This window comes from Myodes glareolus, chromosome 8 (assembly GCF_982192425.1).
Source record: "Myodes glareolus chromosome 8, mMyoGla1.1, whole genome shotgun sequence".
Lineage (NCBI taxonomy): Eukaryota > Metazoa > Chordata > Mammalia > Rodentia > Cricetidae > Myodes > Myodes glareolus.
In genome coordinates, this window is record NC_142033.1 from 88171816 (window position 1) to 88193885 (window position 22070).

General features: G+C 43.6%; 1 protein-coding gene across 5 annotated transcripts in view; it reads right to left on the bottom strand.

The window, feature by feature from the left end:
• The window catches only part of Meis1 (Meis homeobox 1), a 140631-nt gene that overhangs the window by 109431 nt on the left and 9130 nt on the right, over window positions 1-22070 (bottom strand). The window lies entirely within an intron of this gene.

Genomic DNA, 22070 nt, shown 5'->3' on the forward strand with positions numbered 1-22070 from the left:
CACTTAATTCACCATGAAAAGATTTTCCTTGCTGGAAATTCTGATTCCGCTATGATCTGTGAGGCATTCCGATTCATTGCATTTCCATTGTGTTGGGTCTTAGATGCGGGGCTCCTCCTTTCTCACAGCTATGGCCACATTATACAGGCATTCATGCAAGCAGTGTTGGATTCCACCTCAGTTTATCCAAATTGTGTGCAACCTACACATTTAAATTTGTGTACTCCCCAAAAGTAGGCACCCATATTTCCCATCTAATATCCTTCTCATAGACGTCCTCTCTCAGAATGCCTGAGAATACTGAACATGGCTCCCTTAAATGAAATCTAACTTTTGTGGTTCTTCCTTGAATTAGCATTGTGTATTAGCATTTCAAGAATGGTGTAGTCACATGAAGCTGAGCATCAGAAGAAATCCACGGGGTTACCAAAACAGAACAAGAATTCTGCTTACTTCAGTTCATTAAGCAAGATTAAAGTGCAAGTATCAGAAACAGCTCGTGAGCTCCTCCAGTATAAATATGTAAGACAGCCCTAATCAGAAAGAACTCCCCCAAAAGCCATCTACTGGGGAGTTTCAGTTAGAATAACACATGTCTCTGACTATATGTGGTCTCGCCAAACAGCATCATTATTTTAAAATTAAAATATGTGCATATGATTAAGTACATAAATCTGTGAAGTTGTGAGTTGCTTGGGGCCACTTGACAAGGGAGGATGACAGAATAGAATCAACAGTGTATTGAGTTAGACGAACGGCAAATCTTAGGCATGGCCCTAAATTAAGTCTCCAAGAAGCTTCTTGGCTCCAGTGTCTATAATTTCAGAATAAGTGGAGGCTATGCTCTCCTCTGTGAGAAAACCATTGAAACAAAGGCCCTACCCTGAATCCCTGTTGCCATCTATGGAATATTTCAGGGCTGCGGTTCTATTTTATTAATTCTTGTGTTTAGGTACATGCTTGTTTGTCTAATTCTTTGTTTGTTTGTTTGTTTGTTTTTTGAGACAGGACTTCTCAGCCTTGCCTGTCCTGGAACTCACTCTGTAGACCAAGTTGGCCTCAGACTCACAGAGATCTGCCTGCCTCTGCCTCCCGAGTACTGGGGTTAAAGGCCTGTGCCATCACCGCTAGACGTTTGTACAATTCTTATGTTTATGTACATATTTGTCTGCATATTTTTTCCTGGGTGATAATGTCTGTAACTCCCCACCAAATTCTCAGGGGAGTATGTGACTCAAAAAGTGAAAGAATCACTCATCTAGAAAGTAGTTACAGGCCTACACACAAGCCAGGGAGGAGAAGACTTCTGAACCCACACTATACCTGCAGGACAGTGAAGTGCACTCCAAACACAGCTCGACTGTCCCGAGTGGAATGAGGAAGCTGAAAGCAGTGCTCCATCAGAAAGCAGTGCTCCATCAGAAGGCAGCCCTCCATCAGAAGGCAGCGCTCCATCAGATAGCAGCGCTCCATCAGATAGCAGCGCTCTATCAGGAAGCAGTGCTCCATCAGGAAGCAGTGCTCCATCAGAAGGCAGCCCTCCATCAGAAGGCAGCGCTCCATCAGAAGGCAGCCCTCCATCAGAAGGCAGCGCTCCATCAGATAGCAGCACTCCATCAGATAGCAGCGCTCCATCAGGAAGCAGTGCTCCATCAGGAAGCAGTGCTCCATCAGGAAGCAGTGCTCCATCAGGAAGCAGTGCTCCATCAGAAAGCAGTGTGCTCCATCAGAAGGCAGCACTCCATCAGAAAGCAGTGCTCCATCAGGAAGCAGTGCTCCATCAGGAAGCAGTGTGCTCCATCAGAAGGCAGCGCTCCATCAGAAAGCAGTATGCTCCATCAGAAAGCAGTGCTCCATCAGAAGGCAGCCCTCCATTAGAAGGCAGTGCTCCTTCAGAAAGCAGCGCTCCATAAGAAATCAGTGCTCCATCAGAAAGCAGCGCTCCATCAGAAGGCAGTGCTCCAGCAGAAGGCAGTGCTCCAGCAGAAGGCAGTGCTTCAGCAGAAAGCTCCTCATGGCTGATGTGAAAATAATACATGCTGCATCTAAAATTACCTAGCTCCATTTGTGGGTTTTTTTTTCTAATTCTAGTGTCTCAAAAGACAACAATTTAAAATATTTGAACCAAACAACAGTTTTTTTTCCATCTTTTCTTGCTTGGTAGCTCAAACACTTCCATTATTTGTTTTTTGGGTTTGTTTGCTTCACTTCTTAAGAATAAAGCAGTCAGCAATCAGGCAGTAGTGGTGGCGCATGCCTTTAATCCCAGCACTTAGGAACAGAGACAGGGTTCGAGGCCAGCCTGTTCTACACAATGAGTTTCAGGACAGTTAGGATTGTTACACAGAGAAACCGTATCACAAAATACTACTACTACTAATAATAATAATAATCTCATTGGGATTTTTTTTTCTCTTTTCAGTGTTTGGGTGCTGGTATTTTCTATTGAGAGAGGATTTTGCTGTCAGCTGGTAGCAGGCAGCCTTGGCCTCTCCTCATTGTAGGTCATTTCAGGACAAGGACAGGAGCTCACTCTGGTAACACTGCCCTTTTAAGAGCTCAGGACAACCCATGGCTGAAGCTTGACTGAAAGAAATGCTAAGGGAATTATCTAGAATTACTGTTTCTTACTTTCCCAGTCCTATCTCAACAAACTGCACTTTTAAAATAAACTCTGATCCCTCCATCTACAGAAGAGACGCTGGGGGATTCTGAGGCCTCTTCTTACCTTTCACATGTTCCTCCAGCAATTCCTCTCTCTAGTGTAATATGAACTAGCACATACATGAACTAAACTTCCATCTAGGGGAGTGGTTGACAACCTTCCTAATGCTGTCACCCCATTAGTACAGTTCCTCATGTTGGGTGGCCCCAACCATAAAATTATTTTGTTGCTACTTCATAACTTCCATTCTGCCACTGTTACAAACTGTTATGTAAGTATTTTTGGAAGTAGACGTTTGGTGAAGGGGTTGAGACCCACAGGTTGAGAACCACAGATCTATGGATTTCTCCTTTGCTTTTTAGATTTACATAACCAACTATGTAAAGATGTCTACTTCACTCAACAAGTCCAAGGCTAAACTCTTCCCCAAGGGTCTCCTATTCATTCTTTTGCTTATTTGTTTAAGGATGGGGGTCTCCCTGATTAGCCTGAAGCTCATTGTGTAGACCAGGGTGGCCACAAGCTCGCAGCAATTCTCCTGCCTCCACCTTCTGAGTGCTAGCATTTCAGATGTGCAGGAACTTGGCTTTATTTGTTCTGTTTTATTCTCCATCCTAATATGTATCATACCATCCCTCAAAGGTAAAAACCCAATAGCTGCAGAGCACGGTGGTGCAGGCCTTTAATCCCCGCACTCAGCAGGCAGAGACAGGCAGGTGTCTGTCAGTTGGGGGCCAGCCTGGTCTACAAACTGAGTTCTAAGACAGTCAGAGTTGTTACCCAGAGAAACCTTGTCCCCAAAAGCAAAAATCACAACAAAATGATAACAACAACAACAACAACAAAAGCCATAACCATCTGTGCCTCCCACCCCCCATGACTATGAGAGTCACATGCTCTACCCACTGCATGATCGTCTCACAAATCTCCCCAGCCTTGAAAGAGCCAAGTTTTACTAAAGCTCGGGTCCCATGAAGGCAGGGATGGCCATGCTTCCTCACTGTGAGGTCCTGAGTATCAAGCATAGCATAGTCCCATGCTGGTGCTCAGCAAATGATGCAGAATGAACTGCTCCCTACTGCCTATGGAGTACCATCCGAGTTCATTAGCCTGACTCGTGAAGCCTGCAGAGCCTCCCTGGGGGCCATTCTTCTCCTTGTTCCTTGGATTCCAGCAAACCCAGCCACGTGGAATCTCTGTAAGTTCCCCTGCAGTTTATCACTCCAAGCTTAAGCCCCCCCCCCACTCCACCTGCCTTGCTTGCTCTGCCCTGAAGACCCAGCCTGTCCTGATACATCACGCTGACCCTGGATGAGGCTTTTCTCTCTGGAACATTCAAACCACCTCAACTGTACCTCCATCATTTGCAGCCTCGTCACTTTGTGGTAACCTGTTGTACCCAACTATAATTCTTTGCAATGGATACTTCAGAATATGTCTTATTCATCTTTATATCTACTGATCTAGGAAATAACACATAAAAATGCATTTTAAAATATTTTTAGTGTGTGTGTGTGTGTGTGTGTGTGTGTGTGTGTGTGTGTGTGTGTGCTCTGTGTGGGTATTGAAAAGGTTCCATAGAGGTGTTAAAACCCCCCTGAACTGGAGTTACAGGCAATTGTGAGTTATACGACATAGGTTCTGGGAAGGAAACTCCAGTGTTCTGCAAAAGCACTCTATGATCGTAACTTCTGAGTCATCTCTCCAGCCCCCACCAATACATTTTTTGAGCAAATTAATCAATTAATCAATAGAGAAGGATGCTCTGTGTTAAATTATACTTAATATTGTGATTGCTTATATTAAACATTGCAAAACAACCACGATTACTTGAAGAATTTAAATACATCTCAAGTATTTATATCCCCACAAACATACGCTACTGTAAAATATATTAATATCTAGTTGCAACATAGGGCAGGAAGGGAAGAAAGAAGAAAGAATACAGACTTAGGCAGATCCTAAAATCTTGCTGTACCACTTACACGGTTTTAGACAAGTCACAATTTCTCTAACGTTAATGGCCTTATCTGTAAAAAAACAAGGAATTAAAAATAAAAACTGTCCCCTTGGAGTACTGAAGGGAGGAAAGTGCATGTAGAAGGGGTACAGAAGGACAAGGAATGGTGCTGGAGAATTAATATGAGCGCAGCACAATGACACACGTGTGTCCAACTGTCATGATGCAACCCATTATTTTTGTACTAAGAAAAAACACTTAAAAAAAACCCTCTAAATCTGCTTCCCTGCACATACTGCGCACGTACATTGCAAGCTGCAACAGTATTCAACCAAGTGACAATGACTATAGGTCTAAAGGGAAAATTTACACTGACCCAGCCAATCCTGAAGCATCTATATACAGCTGTATCCAGGCCATAGGATAGAACGCAGATAGGATGGTTAACAGTGTCTTGGGCTGTAAACTGACCAGTTCTTGTCAACCTGACACAAAGTCCTCTGGGAAGTGGGAACCTCTTCCATCAGACTGGTCTTTAGGCAAGTTTATGGGCCATTTTCTTAATTAATGATTGATGTGAAAGAGCCCAGACCATCGTGGCTGGTGTGGCACCTAAGCAGGTGGCCCTGGATCAGAGAAGAAAGCAGGCTGAGCCAGCCATAAAGCGAGTCAGCCAGCCAGCAGGACCCTGCCACGGTCTCTGCTTCAGTTCCTGCCTCCAGATTCCTACTTCTTGGTTTTGCCTTGAGTTCCTGGCACGGTTTCCCTTGGTGATGTCCTGTGCAGTGGAACTGTAAGCTCTCCACATCCTGTCCTCCTCCACACTGCTTCTGGTCGTGATCTTTGTCACGGCAGCAGAGACGCAGGCTAAGGTAGGCTACCTCCTAGCTGGTGTGTACTATGAATGCAAACCGATCTCCTTTTCACCCCCAGAGCAACATAATTTCACAATGGTCTGCTTCTTTCCAACCCATCAAGTTTAATTTGGCAACTAATGTTATAGACAGCTTTATAGTACTCAAAATAATTTGATGTTTCCTCCCAACTCATCACTCATATCAGAGCAATGTGAAAATTCTCTTTTCTAAACTAAAGTTAAATCTCTTTTATTGGAAGACAACAGAAACACTTCTCCCCTTCTGGCCTCACTCAGATACGGTGGAGATCTGAGTCTGGTGATCTTGATGGAGAAGAGGTCCTCTGGGTGCTCAGAAGAAGTCAGTGAAACAAGCAGGGTTCACAGTCTGAAGACTGTCTATATACAGACATGTACGCTCAAACCGCCAGGGTTCTCAAGTTAAGAACCTCTAGTGCCCTAGAAGAGCTGGCGCCTCTCAAAAGACATAGACCGAGTCCTTCCAGATCAGGAGAATCGCCAATCCACGTGACTCATGCACTGGTGCGCTTGTTGGTCATGCAAACACTCAGTCAAATATCCCCATGTTAACACATGCAGTGCATACCTGCACACGCATGTGCGGGCATACACAAACCTACACACACACACGCACACCACTCCACACTTAGTCATTATTGTAGCAAATGGAGTTGCTGAATGCCATAATCCCATCGTCCCACCGTCTCATCACACTAGGAGAGCCAAAGTTAATTAACTCCATCTCTCCACTTTCCGCTTCTGAGGTTTCCACCATGGGTCTTCAGAAACATTTAGTATCAGCCAGGATGATTCCTGACAAAACCCTTAAACAAAGATCATTCAAAGAAAAGGGCCAGAAAGATGCAAATACAGAGGAACATCAGAGATGCCAAGCGAACTAGCACTTCAGTGAAAAATGGGGTCTAATTTTCCAGTGCAGACTTAAGACTGGGGAATGAGGGATGCCAAGATGCTCATAGGAGTGAGGATTCAGGATTTGATAAACATACAACCCTAAAGCTATCTTTACATGCCCCGTTTGCATCGGCTTCATAGCCAAGATTCACCATGCAATCACTAAATCCATTAAACCACTCTTTCTTAGACACCTGCACTTCATAGGGATTTGGGAGAACTTGTTTTTCTCAAAACATGTTCCTTTGAGTCTACATCTTCTCAACTTTTAATGTAAGTAATTCAGAAAAAGTGTGAACTTCTTTACAGGATTTGAAGAGATTCCTGGAACCCATTAAAGAAAATTCGTTTAACCAAAGGAAGTTCAGGCAAGCGGTATGCTTTGTTTTGTTTCGTTTGTTTGTTTTAATGGAGTAAATCTGCCTCTTCCCCTTTTAAGCTTTTACTAGTTTTTAAATGTCAGAAGCATTCAAAAAGTAATGCTTTAATATACACAGATGCTGTGGGGTGAAGGGCCATATTAAAACGTGTGGGGAGATGAAGAGATGGCCCTGCAGTTAGGAGCACTGACTGCTCTTCCGGAGGACCTGCGTTTGATTCCCAGCACCCACACAGAGCTCCACCCAAGAAGCTCACAACCATGTGGAGCTCTAGTTGCAGTGGATCCAACATCCTCTTCTAACCTCTGAAGACCTGCATGCACGTGTGCACAAACAAACATACTTGCAAAATACTCATTCACATGAAGAAATCATGCTAAAGGTTAAACTAGTTCAACTGTTTTCAGAAGCGGCTTAACCATCAAGCTGGACATTTGAGACTAAGCATCTCTAGGGCATCCCTTGTTGAAGGGTAGCAAAGTGTGGAAAGCAATTGCTCGTGCTGTAAGAAGACAATCGCTAATGGTGGCCCACACTCTCCTTCCACCAAACATCAGTTTTACTTTATCTTGTTATATCCCATTTTATTTTATTTGTGCATGTGCGTGTGTGTGCGCACGCATTCACATACATACCTATGTCTGCTTATCTATTTGTTTAAGGCACAACTGCAATGCCCCCAGATGTCAGGAGAGGACGTTGGTCAACCTGAAGTTGGAGTTATTGGCAGTTGTAAGCCATGGGTGCTGGGAACCAAACCCAGGTCACCTGTAAAGGCAGGAAATGCTCTTCCCCACCACCACCTGCTGTCCCCTGGGCACACAATCCTACTGTCTTCACCAACTGCCTTTGCTCTTCTCGCTTCCTTCTCTTCCTCTACCTCACTACCTTACCTTCCCCCATCTGCATGGCAAACAAAGTTCTTTTGACCTGGAACTTACTATGCACACCAAGCTAGTCTTGAACTTATCGAGATCCACCTGCCTCCGCCTCCCAAGTGCTGAGAGCAAAGGCGTTAGCCACCACACATGGCTAGGATCTTACTATGCCCCTATTTACTAGAGCAATAAAATGGGCGTTTACTACATTACTAGAAGCCCAAGGGTTAATGTTGGCAACTAGAGCAGTTGATAAGTCTGTGGTAAGACAATGGAAGCCCAGCATCCTCTCTCAGGGTCTGCGGCTATCACCACACCATCACACTTCCTCTGCTCACAGCCTAAGCCCTACTGTATTCACCACTGTGAACTCTTCCTCTAGACAGATACTGTTGGCTAGCTAGCCATTCCTACGGCATAGCACTCGCTACTTCGGTGCTAGCTGGTAACTTCACGCTGAGTACAAGCGTGAAACCTTGATGACTAAGCAACTTTGGTGCATTGCACGCGCACAGACACACACACACTTTACACTGTGTGTGTGATTTGTTACTGTATGCGTAATGATATATAGTAGGGGTGGTCAATTTATGGAAACAAAGACAGCATCTGTTGAATTGACTTCTAAATTTCCCAGTTCATAGAGACCACAAGTTAGTCCTACAAATGATAATTTTCCCCAACAATGAATTCCCTATCTCTGTGTAATGAGGCATATAGAAGGGGAAGGAAGAATTTTTGTGCTTTTTTTTTTTGCCGTTGGTAATAATTCTCCAAGGAGTTATTTCATCTACAAATGAGAAGCCTTCTATCAGGTAAGACTGTGTGAGTTCCAGGAGTCACTGAAGCCCAGTTGCACGCACGTGTGCACATAGTGAGTTCCAGGAGTCACTGAAGCCCAGTTGCACGCACGTGTGCACATAGCACTGCAAACAGCAGTAGGTATCCACAGTGCGTGTGAGCATAAGGCAGAAACACGCGGGGAATGGTTTCCAAAGCCTTAAATTACATCATGATGGAATTTAAAAGCAACTCGCCCATGAGATAAGATATTTTAACTCTGCTAGCTCTTAGATACATCACAAATGCCCATGCTTCATCCTCAGCACCTTGGGCCTGGCTGCATGACCCGCAGGAGGAGCAGTAAGTGGGAAGTGCAGATCGAGGATCTTTCCCAAGGCTTCTTAAAATCCTGGCTTTCCACAGCTGGCATCTTTTAGGTCTCTATTTTGAAACTCTCAGGACGACTAGTGTACGTAGTTGAGTTAATTCATCGAAGAATTTAAAAGTGAACGCCGCAAAACAAAGATCTATAAATGTAAAGGGGCACTGAGAAGGTTTCAATGCACATGCCCGACCGATCCACGCGGCCACTTTTCTGTTTGGAGAATCAGTATTAACACCATGCCTTGAAAACCTCACGGTGGTCTCAGAAGACAAGAGGTTTTGCCACGAATACATTCCACAGGTTAGAAGGCAAAATAATAGCCACGGCTAAAGGGCAACGGACAAGTATTGACAACGCGAGTTTCAAAACTGGCAAAAGACTAGCTGAGTGATTCAGAGAAGATTCAAGTGCACTAAGTGTTCAAACTCTACTCAGGAGGCTGTTGGAGGGGAATCAAGTGCCATGAATAGAAGAAAAAAGAAAGTCTGATTCCAGAGAGTCTCAGAGGGAAAGGATCTGTGGCAGGGACAATGGAAAGTCTGCAGTCCCGGCAACAGGGGAAGCTGACTACAGAAGTTCAAGAACAGCCTGGGCAATAGACATATACTCTATCTCAAAAATAAATGAATGAACAATCACCTTGCCTTTTCTCTGTTGCTCTGGAAATAATACCTTGGAACAGTAGTTCACAGAGTTTAACCTTTGAAACAAACAGAGCTCTAATTCAAGTAGTACCACCGTATTTGCAATTATTTATTTCCTGTTATTTCAAGCCATACTATCCATTCATCTAATAACTTCCTAATGAAACTTGTATCATAGTTCCAGCACTTCTATAACTAAATGTTAGTATGCCCAGCCTTATAAAGTCCCTTTTATAAGACTGTTTGTGTGTTACTGTTTTATTATCTGTTTGAAACTTGATACTTGTCCTTTGGAGACATTAAGATAAACCCAAAGGTTTCTTAGATGAAACAGCTACAAACCACAAACTTTCTAAGCAAGCATTGTACCAGCAAGAACATCCAAGGATGCGTCACACATCTTTAGCGCGAGGAGACAAGGCCTTCTAAACAACTGTGATGAACGCAGTACATTCACTTCTAGGAATCATCTCGGGAAAGTAATTAGCAAAGGATTCATCCAGTACTGACATCTGGGTTGTGTCAAAGGAGTGAGTTTTCAGTGGTTTGCTACAATATCTCAGAAAGCTGTCTGCAGATTCAGCCAATCTCAATCTCTCTCTCTCTCCCTCTCTCTCTCTCTATCTCTCTTTCTCTCTCTCCTCTCACTAAGTAGCTCCACTGGCCTAAGGCTCTGCAAGTCAGACTGGTCTTGAACTCACAGAGACCTGCCTAGCTCACCTCCCCTATGACGGGGTTATAGGTGTGCACCACCACCACACCTAGCTGCTTTGATTTGCGTGTTTTTGTTTTGTTTTGTTTTGTTTGTTTAGTTGGTGGAGAGGTTGGGTTGGTGGGGGGTGTTTTGTTTTGTTTTGTTTTGTTTTGAGACAGCTTCTTACTAGGCAACCAGGCCTCACACTTTCCATCCTCATACCTCATGGGCTCCGGAGTTCTGGGATTACAGGTGTATGCCCAGTTCAGTCTCTTTTTAGTCCATGATTGATATCAGAATAATAGTGACCTACTCAAAGTAACAATTATATTGTTCTTGAGGTACTATAATTATAAAATGTTCTATAAAACAATACCCCCATCAAACCAGTACCCAGTCTCTTTTTGCCAAGTCAATTGATGTTTTAGAAGGATAGGCAGAGTGTAATTAAAAAGAAAGCAAGCGTGTTGTTTAATACAGTGCTTGGGGGCACTCTTTGACACAGTTTGCATGGTTCTCCTTAGTTCTCATGGTGACTGGGTGAGTGGAGATTAACTATTCCCAGTTTCAGAAATTCCATAACCGAGGCTCCCCAAGGGGAAGTAATTTACCCTCACAAGCAAAGTCCGCATTCAAATTTGAGTGTTCAGTCCCTAGACTATATTTTTCTGGGGTACCAACTGCCTGAAAAAGAAGTCAGCAAACCGGTTGCTTTACTTCCCAAGTGTTTCCAAAATTTTACCTTTTCTACTTCTACTCTCACACCAAAAAAGCCCTCGGTTTTGCCCGAGGAAGAAAAAAGAAACAGTTACTGTACGCTCCTATTTCCTCCACCCACCGTGGAAACTTTCTCTTAACACCGATGCTGGTGGTCGTTACGATAAAACCTCGTCGAATCTCCTCACACATCTGAAGAAGTATTTCTAGATGCTTACAGTTCCAACCAAGTTTGATTCTGTTATTTCAAGGATTTCTGAATCTTTCAACTCCCTGGCAGTTTAAATTTTGACATGGGGAGGAGACGAGTCACCCTTTCCCGTAATTTATGTAGGATACAGTTTTCAGAGGATCTTCTCAGATCTTCCCAAAATTGAATTAGAGTTTTTGTTTCCCAGAATGTCCAGCTTCTCTCTAGTCAAGCCCTTAGCTTGAGGGTCACTGAAAATAGTGTGGGTTTCAGGCCAGAGTGCCCAGTATTAAAGCCCCCTTGTTAAAAACACCCAGTCACCAGAAGGCCACCCTTAAACCACATCCCAAATTAACAATGTCCTGGGCTTAATCTCACTGTTTTAAGTGTCAGGAATACTAGATATGAGGGAAACCTTCATAATTGACTTTCCAATGTTTTATTATCCTTTCTTAAATACTGGCATGTTCTTTACATGCCCTTAATAAATATTAAACACTCATGTACCTCACTGTTAGGGTGGCAAGTGAACCTTCAGAATGTCCCAACAGTGGGGTAAAGACAATACTCTTAATGAGATGAGCAGGGTAACTGGGAAAAGAAAATTGAGTTGCTGCAACTTCCCAATTGCAACATAGAAATGTTTATAATAAACTCACTCAGATTCAGATTGTGGCTGGATTTGAATAATTATTAGAATAAAAATATTTGATCATCAACAAAACACCTGACGAGCATAGGGCGTGAATCATTGGTAGGCCACTCTCGCTTTGTGTAATTGCGTACACGGCACAATGAGTCTACCAGCTTTTTGATCACTTTGTTACTGAACACAGCTTGTAAAATTCTTAAACGTGGCAAATTCATAGGCCATGACATCAAAACAGCTGGTGTGAAAACTTGATGAACAATATGCCTCAGAAATTTTTAGCACATGATAGGGACAAAGCAAACACGGAAAGAAAGGAAGCTAGGTGTGTCTGTTACTCAATTGGTTTCCTTTAAAAAAAATCATTTATCAGTAAGTTCAGTTCAAAATGTGAAGGTCCTGATTTTCTGTCTTACAAACTATGGTCAAGAAAATCACAGTAACTAAAACAAATATGGTCACCTTGTGTGGAGGTGCACACTTTTAATCCCAGCACCCAGGAAGCAGAGGCAAATGGGCCACTGTGAGTTTGAGGCCAGATGGGTATACATCAGTGAGAAGTTTTTAACCCATGGGCTGTGACCCTGTTGGTCACATAGCAAATATCCTACATATATCAGATATTTACATTATGGTTCATGATGGTAGTAAAATTGCAGTTATAAAGTAATAACCAAACAATTAAATGGTTGGAGGTCACAAGGATATGAAGAAAAGTATTAAAGGGTCACAGCATTAGGAAGGTTGAGAACCCCTGGTCTACATAGTAAGTTACAGGCCAACCAGGGCTGTATAGGAGACCCTATCTCAAAACTAACCAAACAATAATAACGAAAAGATGATGCTGGCTCCATGTGTTTAAATCTGGAATTATGAAGCATGGGCAGACAGAAATGGCCCTGTGATAGAGGGCAGTATGCATTCACTAGGGTAACCCTCATTATCTATGTGAGTAGATGTCACCTTGAGCAGAAATGCCATGCCTGTCTTGTGAAGAAAAACTTCACATATTTGGTAGAATTGTAGAGTCATTTGCCCAAACTATGCAAGTGATGGAATATAAAGAAATACCACACCGATTGACATGTTCAAGAGTGAAAGACAAGGTGGTAACTCGGAAGACTCCCAAATGACAACTTCAAATAAAAGTTATATTCAGTGGCTAGTTACAACGAATCTGTACCCTAAAATTCTCTTTAGTGAGGGATTAAAGACAACTCCATGTCTGATAGCAACCACCAACTAAATGCTCCACCTAAACCCCAGATGCCCAACTGCATTCTGCTGTTGACCTCTCTTCTGATTATACTGGCATAGCTGCAAAAATCTTCCCTGCTTGATGTCATGTTTAGTTTCATCTCTATATCGCTGGTATTTATGATGAATATAGATTTAAGATACCACGTATGAGTTGTATCCCATGAAGGACACAGTTTCTGTTTTAACTTCAGAGGGAGTAGCATCCATGTTCCAATAAATAGAAAGGAAGGCTACATGTAAAACCAATCCAAAGAGCGGAGCGCATGGGCTCCAGGGAGTTTGCTTTGACTTTACATTGTAGAAATCATTAGCCCACCTCCCAGAGGGATCTCTCCTTTGAGGCCCTGTAGACAAACAGGCCATTTCATGTAAACAGTGCAAGCATGCCTTGGAATATCAGATACTGTACACCATTCAGTTTGAAATTAACTTTTGAAACCACTGAGGAATAACTTTTGAATAACAGAAAACACTACGGGCCTTGGCTAATTATAGCTTACCTATCAAATTAAGTTAATGTTAAGGAAAACGTCCAAACAGCTGCAGAGTTTTTAAGAGGTGTTTTACTGTTAAAGAAATCCTTATTCTTTCATTTTTACAATTTTTAAGAGAAGTTTTTTTTTTGTAAGTCGAGACGATACGAGAAAGCTCCGAGTTTACTTCAAACTGCTCTGTCCCTGTCCTTCGACAGCTGTATCAATTTCTGTATAAATTTCATTTTCCAGAGTTCTAAAACACACTTCACCTTCAAGTGGTTCTGTAGGACATGATGGAAATGTAAATTCAGAACAAAATGCAAATCATGAAGATGCAGGACCAAGCCTGGACCATTGGTTAAGAATGCCATCACCAAAACACGCCATTAAAGTCACAAAAGCAAAAGTGCAGAGGTATAGAATCTGCACACCCAGGGTCGGCAGCCCCAGAACCTAAACAGGACTGACACCTTTCACTTTTTCTCCTAACTATAAAGCAAATGATGGCAATGTGACAGGTTTGGTCACTATGTATTCCTGTTCTGAAGGAACAGTGAACATCTTCCCTGGAAACCGACCAACGCTAGGCTAACAGCTCACAAGGCAACTCAAGATCAAATCTCAGGCAGAAAAGGTTTGCAAAACGGGGAGGAAAAACCAAAGTGATTCAGACAAGCAAGAACTGCAGCTCCACGTTGCTACAGGAACCTACAGCCAGGCGTCTACAGGCAGCCCTGGAGGAGAGGCCACAGACTTCCACCCACAATCCCTCCTGGTTACCTGGTGCTGTCCAGCTCTGATGCAAGAGTCGCTATATATTGATTTTACGGTAATCCCAAGATCACTCAAAATGTCATTCACTGTCACAAGTTCTAAATGACTCAAAATACCCTCTGCTTAAGCCCACTCTACAGTTTAAGAGTGTATGCTTAACGCAAAAGAAAACAGCACAATCATAAGATTTGATTAATCTTATTAAAGTAATGGAAGATTGTGGATGTTTCTAAAGGCATACTTCACACATGCAGATTGCAATGGCGTTTGCCATCTGCAGAAGAACATACTTCATGCCTGTGCAGATTGCAATAGTGCTTGCCGGTGGGAGTGCATCCTTCCATTTAAGATTTTCAGAGGTGTCACACGGCATAGGCAAGTCCTTTGCTTGTGAACATAACTCTGTGGGCTGTGAGTCCTGAAGTGCCAAAACAATCAACTACAGAAACGTATTTCTGAGAACTATAAATAATGTAATGTTCATTTTTATAAGTTATTTATTCTCCATTAGTTTATCCACACACGTTGGTGCACGTGTCACGGAATAACCACAACAGCATCCTTTAATAACTTCAGAAAAGTTCATGACTTGATTCTGGCCATAATTTTTATTTGACCATGTCTATTTATACTAACAATAAATGATATAATTGCATAAATCTAGAGATAAGCCTTTTGCTAGAGAATAAATACTTTATCTTGTGTATTAGTGGACTTTGGGAATTCTGAAACAAGTGAAAAACATGCAATTTCACAAGATTTGTACATTTATATTTGTTTAATGAGAGCATAGTCTCTGGATTAAGAGAAGCTGTCTGGGAATGTATCCTAGGCAGCCCGGTGAAATACTGCAACTGCTCCAGTTCTGTTCTCTTGACTGTATTAAACTGATTGAAATTGGATTCTCCTACAGATATTTAAAGATGCATTCTCAGTTAGTCTACAAAGTATACTTTATACCATTTATTTAAAATGTCACATTTGTAATGTGTGAAGAACGTAACAACTGATCAATATTGGTGTATTTCCTAGAGAGGCTGTTTAAGAAATGACAAAGCTTCCCCCAGCCCCATTGCCCTGAAACCGCAGCATAGTAAACTGAGGAAAGGGGGTAGATAGTCTTTTATCTTGTATACTACATAAAGGTTCAATTGTCCTTCATTTCTGCAGATTTATTTTATCATTTTTATTTATTTATTTATTTATTTATTTTGAGACAGTGTTTCTCTGTGTAGGCCTGGCTGTCCTAGAACTAGCTCTCTAAACCAGGCTGGCCTTGAACTCGCAGGGATCCACCTGCCTCTGCCTCCAGAGCAATGGGATTAAAAGGGTGAGCCACCAACACCCAGCATGTTTTGAGTTTTTTTTAATTTTTATTTTACATAAAAAATTTGTTTTTGCAGTTCTGGGAATTGAACCTGAGGCCTCACACTTGCTTAGACAAGCGCTGTACTGTTGAACCACACCCCATCTCCTGGACCAGAACTTTCTTTTATTTTTAAGACTTATTTATTTATGTTTATGCGTATGAGTGTTTGTGCATGTCTGGTCCCTGCAAAGGTCAGAGAGGGTATTGAAGCCTCGAGACCTGGCGTTATGGATGGTTGTGATCCACCATGCAAATTTTATGAACCAAACCTGGGTCTTTTAGAAGAACAACAATGGCTTTAACCACTGAGCCATCTCTCCAGTGCTGTAGATCCTAACTTTAAACAAGTGTCACAGCTGGATACTTCCTGCTGAGCAAGAAGAGCAAGCCTCCTGTGATTTACAGTTCTCTTTCATTCAGGATTTTTGAGAATCTTTACCATCTGTACAACCGACAGATAAACTGTGTCATATACATCTACTTTCATCTCTTTATTTGTAAAGGAATATTTCCCATAACTGTATTTAATCTGAAATATCAATTTTTTTTATCCTTGGGAGAAATGGCAAGAGATTTTGTTTCAATTATTGCATAAGTTTAAGTACTACTTCAACACAAATATGACAGATGTCATAATCCAAAAAAGGCCATGTAAAATGTGACAGTTGCAAACATTTAAGACTGTGTAACAAAAATGACTGAGAATCGTATCAGTTTACTGTCCTCCAACTATTTCCTTGACAGTGGAGTCAAATAATGTTGAATTATAGACCTCCTTACAGGAAGTCTTACTTCATGTTCATTTTTTGATTTTCCCTGGTAGGCCCTATAGGAATTTGGCCGCATGCCCACTTTCCTTTAGAAGTTTCTGTATACATCCTTGGGTTGTGTTTGATGATTAAATGATTATTTATTAAAAAAAAAAACTCTAGGTTTCGGGTGTAGCTCAATGGTAGAGCACTTATGTAGTTAGGATTCAATCTCCAGTAACACACACACACACACACACACACACACACACACAAGCACATCCATACACTTTACAATTTTACATTTTCAACATGCTCACTTTTCATAAGAAAACACTGCTTTGGCAATGGAGACCGTAAGTTGCCACTATGAAAATGTTTCATCTGAATCCATGTTGAAGATTACTTTCATTTATGGTGAGAATCTTAATAAAAGTTGTTGCCGTTCTTTGCAGTTTCTCCACATGTACTTTGAAGGAAGGCTAGGCTGCCCATATAACAATAGCAGGCCCTATGCTAAGACTGCAGCCTGTTTGCCTGGCCTTCATAACCATGTCCCAGCTACAGACCCACAAACAGTCTAGTTTTCGAGTCTGAAGTTTCCATGAGTGCTTTTCCTTCCATCGCCCAGCAACAGCTGGGGTTTACATCTTTTGGATTGTGCCAAACAGTTTAAGATATGAACAGATGAGGGTCTGAAAACAAAGTGATTCGAAATTTACTGTCAGAGTTGGGCAATTGCAGCATATCGGTTGCTTTTTGGAAAGAAGTACCCACATTCCCACGCTTTATGTCTTGCTCCTTTTTCTCTTTGCTCTTTAAGCTTCTCCATTGCCTAAGATGAGTCTGTAGGTTAGCCCAACAGTTACAGTAGGCACTCTCTTTACTTCTGAAGGGCGAGCAATGGAGTCATTCCAGTGGGAGAACTGCTGTTGGGGTGACCTATTGCCTCAGAGCTAGTTAAACCAGGAGCAGCAGTTACAGTTAAGCTTTTGCTTTGTACAAAGTAGCGTGAGTCTCATCGCTTTCTATTAATCATGGGACTTGCACTGGGCACTTCTACTGGAAGGGAAGGATGGGGGAAGGAGGAGATGGAGAGGGGCTAGGAAAGGAAAATGTAGTAATATGTACTATTAGCATTTAAACCTGGCTGACATTTAACAATATAATTGATCTCGGCTATTTGCATAGTCTAATAGAGCCTATACTTTTTCTCTTACTGTTTTTCTTAAATGTTTTAAACACCCCTATTAAGAATCAATCTATCTCCACTCAGAAACCATACATAAATACAAAAGCCAAGCAGAAAATAACAATAAAAACATACATGCTAAACAAGTAACTTTTAATTCAAAGCAACAAAGGCTCGGGAATGAGCATCCCAATTAGCCCATGTAGTGACAAGCAGTCAACACCTTATTACTTAATCATTAAAGAGAATCTTGGCATAATTTCCCTTTGACATATTTCAAAAAAAATGAATTAAGGGCACATCACATGACCCCCAACAATCCGCAATGACGTTAAGACAATGCTAAGACCCTGTGTCTTACAAGGATTGTGCACTGAGAGGTTCAGGAGCAAGTTCTTAAGTGGGATCCTACGAAGCATCTGCAATTTCTTGAACACTGTATTAACCATAAGCATTCAGAAACAAGCTACCTGATAAGGGGCCCATTTGCCTACCTACTGCTGGCTGTGCCCAATTTTTCAGCGGATGAAAATGCACTGCAGACCTTTCTAGTATTGGTAAACATCTGTGCCCTCTCTCTCTCTCTCTCTCTCTCTCTCTCTCTCTCTCTCTCTCTCAGCAGCCGATTCAGGCGTTGAAGAACATTAGGTTATCTCCCTCACAAGAACCTCTACCACCGGAAAGCTGAAATCTCCTATATCACTCACTCTCCATGCCATTTTGGAGTGAGAAAGAACTTTCAGTCAAGTCTGACTTCAGTTTTAAAACGTTTAACTCAAACTATGTTTCAGTAAGGGCTTTCTGAACTTCGGAAATAGATAAAACAATCGTCACCAAAGTTCGCAGGCCCACTTGGGAACCCTTCGCACTAGCACAGATCAGCCCTAGATCCTCTAGGCTGATCGCCTCTAGGCCTGGTGGCCTGGCGCTACCCAGGCCGGGGCTGCGAAGTCTGCCCTCGCCCCCAGGCTATTCCCACTCCAGGGAGCCTGCTAGCACTTGGCTTTTAACCTGCGGGGCCAGCGGGGTTTTCGTGCCTCATCTCAGCAAGCCACAGAACTTCTCCCTAGACATCACTAGGCAGTCAGGATTAAAACGCAACAGGGCGCCCTGCTCAGGCCGCCAGCTTTGGCCCAGGAGCTGTTAAATGCAGATTCAGAAGAGGACCCCCGGAGATCTGCTGTTGAATAAAACTGTAATCCGAAGGCACCGTTTCTCAGCGACCAGCTTTCCCGGTGGGAAGAAGCTGGGCCGCTGCTGATGGCGGAGCACAGGCCTGGCTAATCTCTGCTCTTTCCCGACACTTGGCCACCCCGGAGGCTCCCCGCTCCTCTGCCTTAGTCCTTGGAGTCAAAAAATGCTTAGATTCGGGGATAAAGAGGAACTGATATCCCCGGGAAGGAAGACGACGGCTCCTTCCGGGAGTACGGCCTCAAATCCATCATCTGGGTGGCCCCGCCCGGCGCCCCGATTCTACCCAAGACCCCTAGTCTCCAGCTCCGCCTCGTCCCAGCGTCTTTCCTGGCCGGTGACTTCCCAGCCAAACCCCTGCAAGCACGTCTCCCCCTCAGTCCTCTCCTGGGTATCTGGCCGTCCCTTTATCTCCTCCTCCTGATTCTGCTGCCTGCAAACCCTGGGGGTCGCGAGCGTCTGCGCCCAGCTCGAGCGTGACGGTCGGGAGAGGGCGCCCAGGAGGCTGGCGACCACTAGGCATGGCCAGGGGACCTCCAGATGGCCTCCAGGAGTGGAGAAGCCCGGGAAACACCAAGAAGTGGGGGAGAATAGGATTATAGCCTCTACTGGTGTCTTAATCTGATAAAAAAAAAAAAAACAAAAAACAAAAAACAAAAACCCTACATTGTGGTAGAATCTACAGCATTACATGGCCAAGTGAATTCCTGCCGACTTAAATAGACGTCCAGGAAATTAACTGACATCAAAATCATTGATCCCAGACCCTGGTGAAGATGGCAGCCTTCGCGCCCTCCAAGGGGGTGGGGGAAATAAAATAAAATAAATCGTCCTACCAGCAGACCCTAGAGGCAGAGCGGTTAATGAGCTAACTAGGCCTTTCTGAAGCGTCAAGTCCCGGAGGGAACCAGCCCAGTGTCGGGTCCTGAACAAGCTGGGCCGCCTTCCTGGACAGGGGGAGAGGCCACTCTTCCAGGGCTGGCCCCTGAGGCTCCTCAACGGGGGATTCAGCCCCCCCCCCGGGGAACCGCCCTAGTCCTCTGAACAAACTCTTGAAGACCACGGGTTGGCTCTGGTGCCTTGACCTTCACTCCTTACCTAGCCAGGGGTGCGAAGCCCAGCCCACCAGGCTTCCAAACAGCTCACTGCGCTCACTCCTTGGACCCTTTCAAGGCGCACTGGTTCCTGGCTTTTTTGCAACAGGATAATATGAAGAACATACAATCATTGCCATCCTCAATTCAACAGAGCTGGGTGCACCCAAGGGGTCACACAGGCAAGTTCACACACCACAAACCAGAAACGCCACGAACCCAGACAAACCCACGCAGTCCCTATCTTAACAGCATGGACCGCCAACATGATTCTCCTTTTGTAGGTAGGAAGGGAGAATAAAAGGCACGTGTTTATCCGACGCACATCCCAGACTAATGAACCGGGGTAAGAGAAGTTTGTGAAGGAATAAGGAGAAGTCAATGACGTTGTATTAATTCTATGTCCTCTACGCTCCCCAAACTCCATAACTTTGGTCCTTTATCTTTGACTTTAATAAAATAATGCTTCGTTGAGAAAATGGGGTATAAATCTTCATTTTTGAGGCAATTAAAGTGTTGATTTCATTCATGCCCCTAAGCAGTTCTTGTAATTTGCTCAAATAGCTTTATGTACCCAGCACTCCGGAGCTTTTAGAATCCCATTTTCTAGTTGGGCTTGCTGGATTACAATTTTTACTCAACAGCAGCTACTAGTGGAATCTGCATTTAACGGGGCTGGCGACTGTGCCCTAAAGCGGCTTGGAAGCCTGAGGCACTGGGGGGGGGGGGGGGCTGCAGCTTTCCCACCTTGGTCTGCACAGACTGCGGGTTCTGTGCACCAGCCCACCCTGGCCAGTTTCCGACTCACCAAACCGAACAGCAGTGAGGACCTATCCTGCTGGCACTCTTAGAGTTCTACTTTGTCATATTACTCCTGGACCAAGACGAAATTCAGCACAAGCTGTGGAATCGTCCAGGCTTACTCACGGATATTGAGAGAATACCTTCAGAGGCCACTAAGAATGAAGTTGGGACAAGACAGTACTGGGCGGCAGTGACCATGATAAAACTTGCAGAGAGAAACAGTGGAGTCCCTGAGCTTTGACTTAACAAAGGCAGGCTGAGGTTTTTCCCCCCAAGAAGTCACACATATGTCAAGCTCAAATAAGAAAGGGCTCTAGGGTTTTCCTGATGGGGCTGAAGGCAAAGGAGACCACTGCTTGAATCTCTAGATATTTCGCAGCAATCCTTCACAGAGCTATCCAGGACCCTGTTTCATCTCACTCCTCAGGTTTTCACTTTCATTGCTTTTTCCCCCCACAACTCATTTGAACCAATCCAGAGACACAGCAACAGGAAGGAGAAACTGGGAGCAAATGGTGGTGCCCCAGTGATAGAAATACCCACCCACCCCCACTTCAAATAAAAAATCGTCCCCACTTAGCATCAGAGCGAAAAGGGGGCCTGGAGGGAAGACTGGAGAGGAGGGGGCACAGCAAAGAGCCACAGTGGAGAGCAATGGGCCCCTGCCCTCCACACCCAGGGAGTCGCCAGGGCGTCCTTGACGCTTACCCTGCCGAAAGCTGCCAATGTGGAAAGCCCAGAGCTCATACCAGCTGGGGGACGAGTGGAAAGGAGGAGGAGAAAAGTCCATATTTATCTGTTTTTCTAACCTCGGCCTGCTTTTATTTTTTTTCTATTAAGTACAATAAAATGGGCGCGCTTGCAGGGAATACCACACAAAGCAATGTTCAGTCAGGTCTAGAAGCGGTCGGCCGGGGAAAACTGACAAGACAGGCTAATGAAGCGTGTAGACAGGGAGAAAATAGCCAGCGTTTGCTAGATTTCAAACCCTCACTGTCTCTCTTAGACCACCTATCTTGGATTTATTCCTAATAAAATAAGAAATAAGCAGACCCTACACTTTTCTTTTCGTCAAGATAGAAGGGGGGGGAGGCCCATGAACAAAGCCCTACAATCGGAGGTGGCCACTGGCAGTTAACATTCCCATTATTACAGAGGGTAAATAAAATAAAGACAAAAATTAAAAGCGACAAGAAACAGGTCAGGTTTGCAGGCGAAGCTCTTACAAGCTCATCTCTCCAGGTCGCATCCCAGAGCCAGTCTTAATGAAGCAATAATAGCCACATTATTCAAAAATTTTCATTTTGATGGAAATGTATCTAAAAGGGACTTAATCATATGCAAATAATAAAGGAGGTGGTAGTGAGCCAGCAAGCAATACGCATACAGATATTTTTTTTCTTAGGGAGGTTGAAATTGAAAGC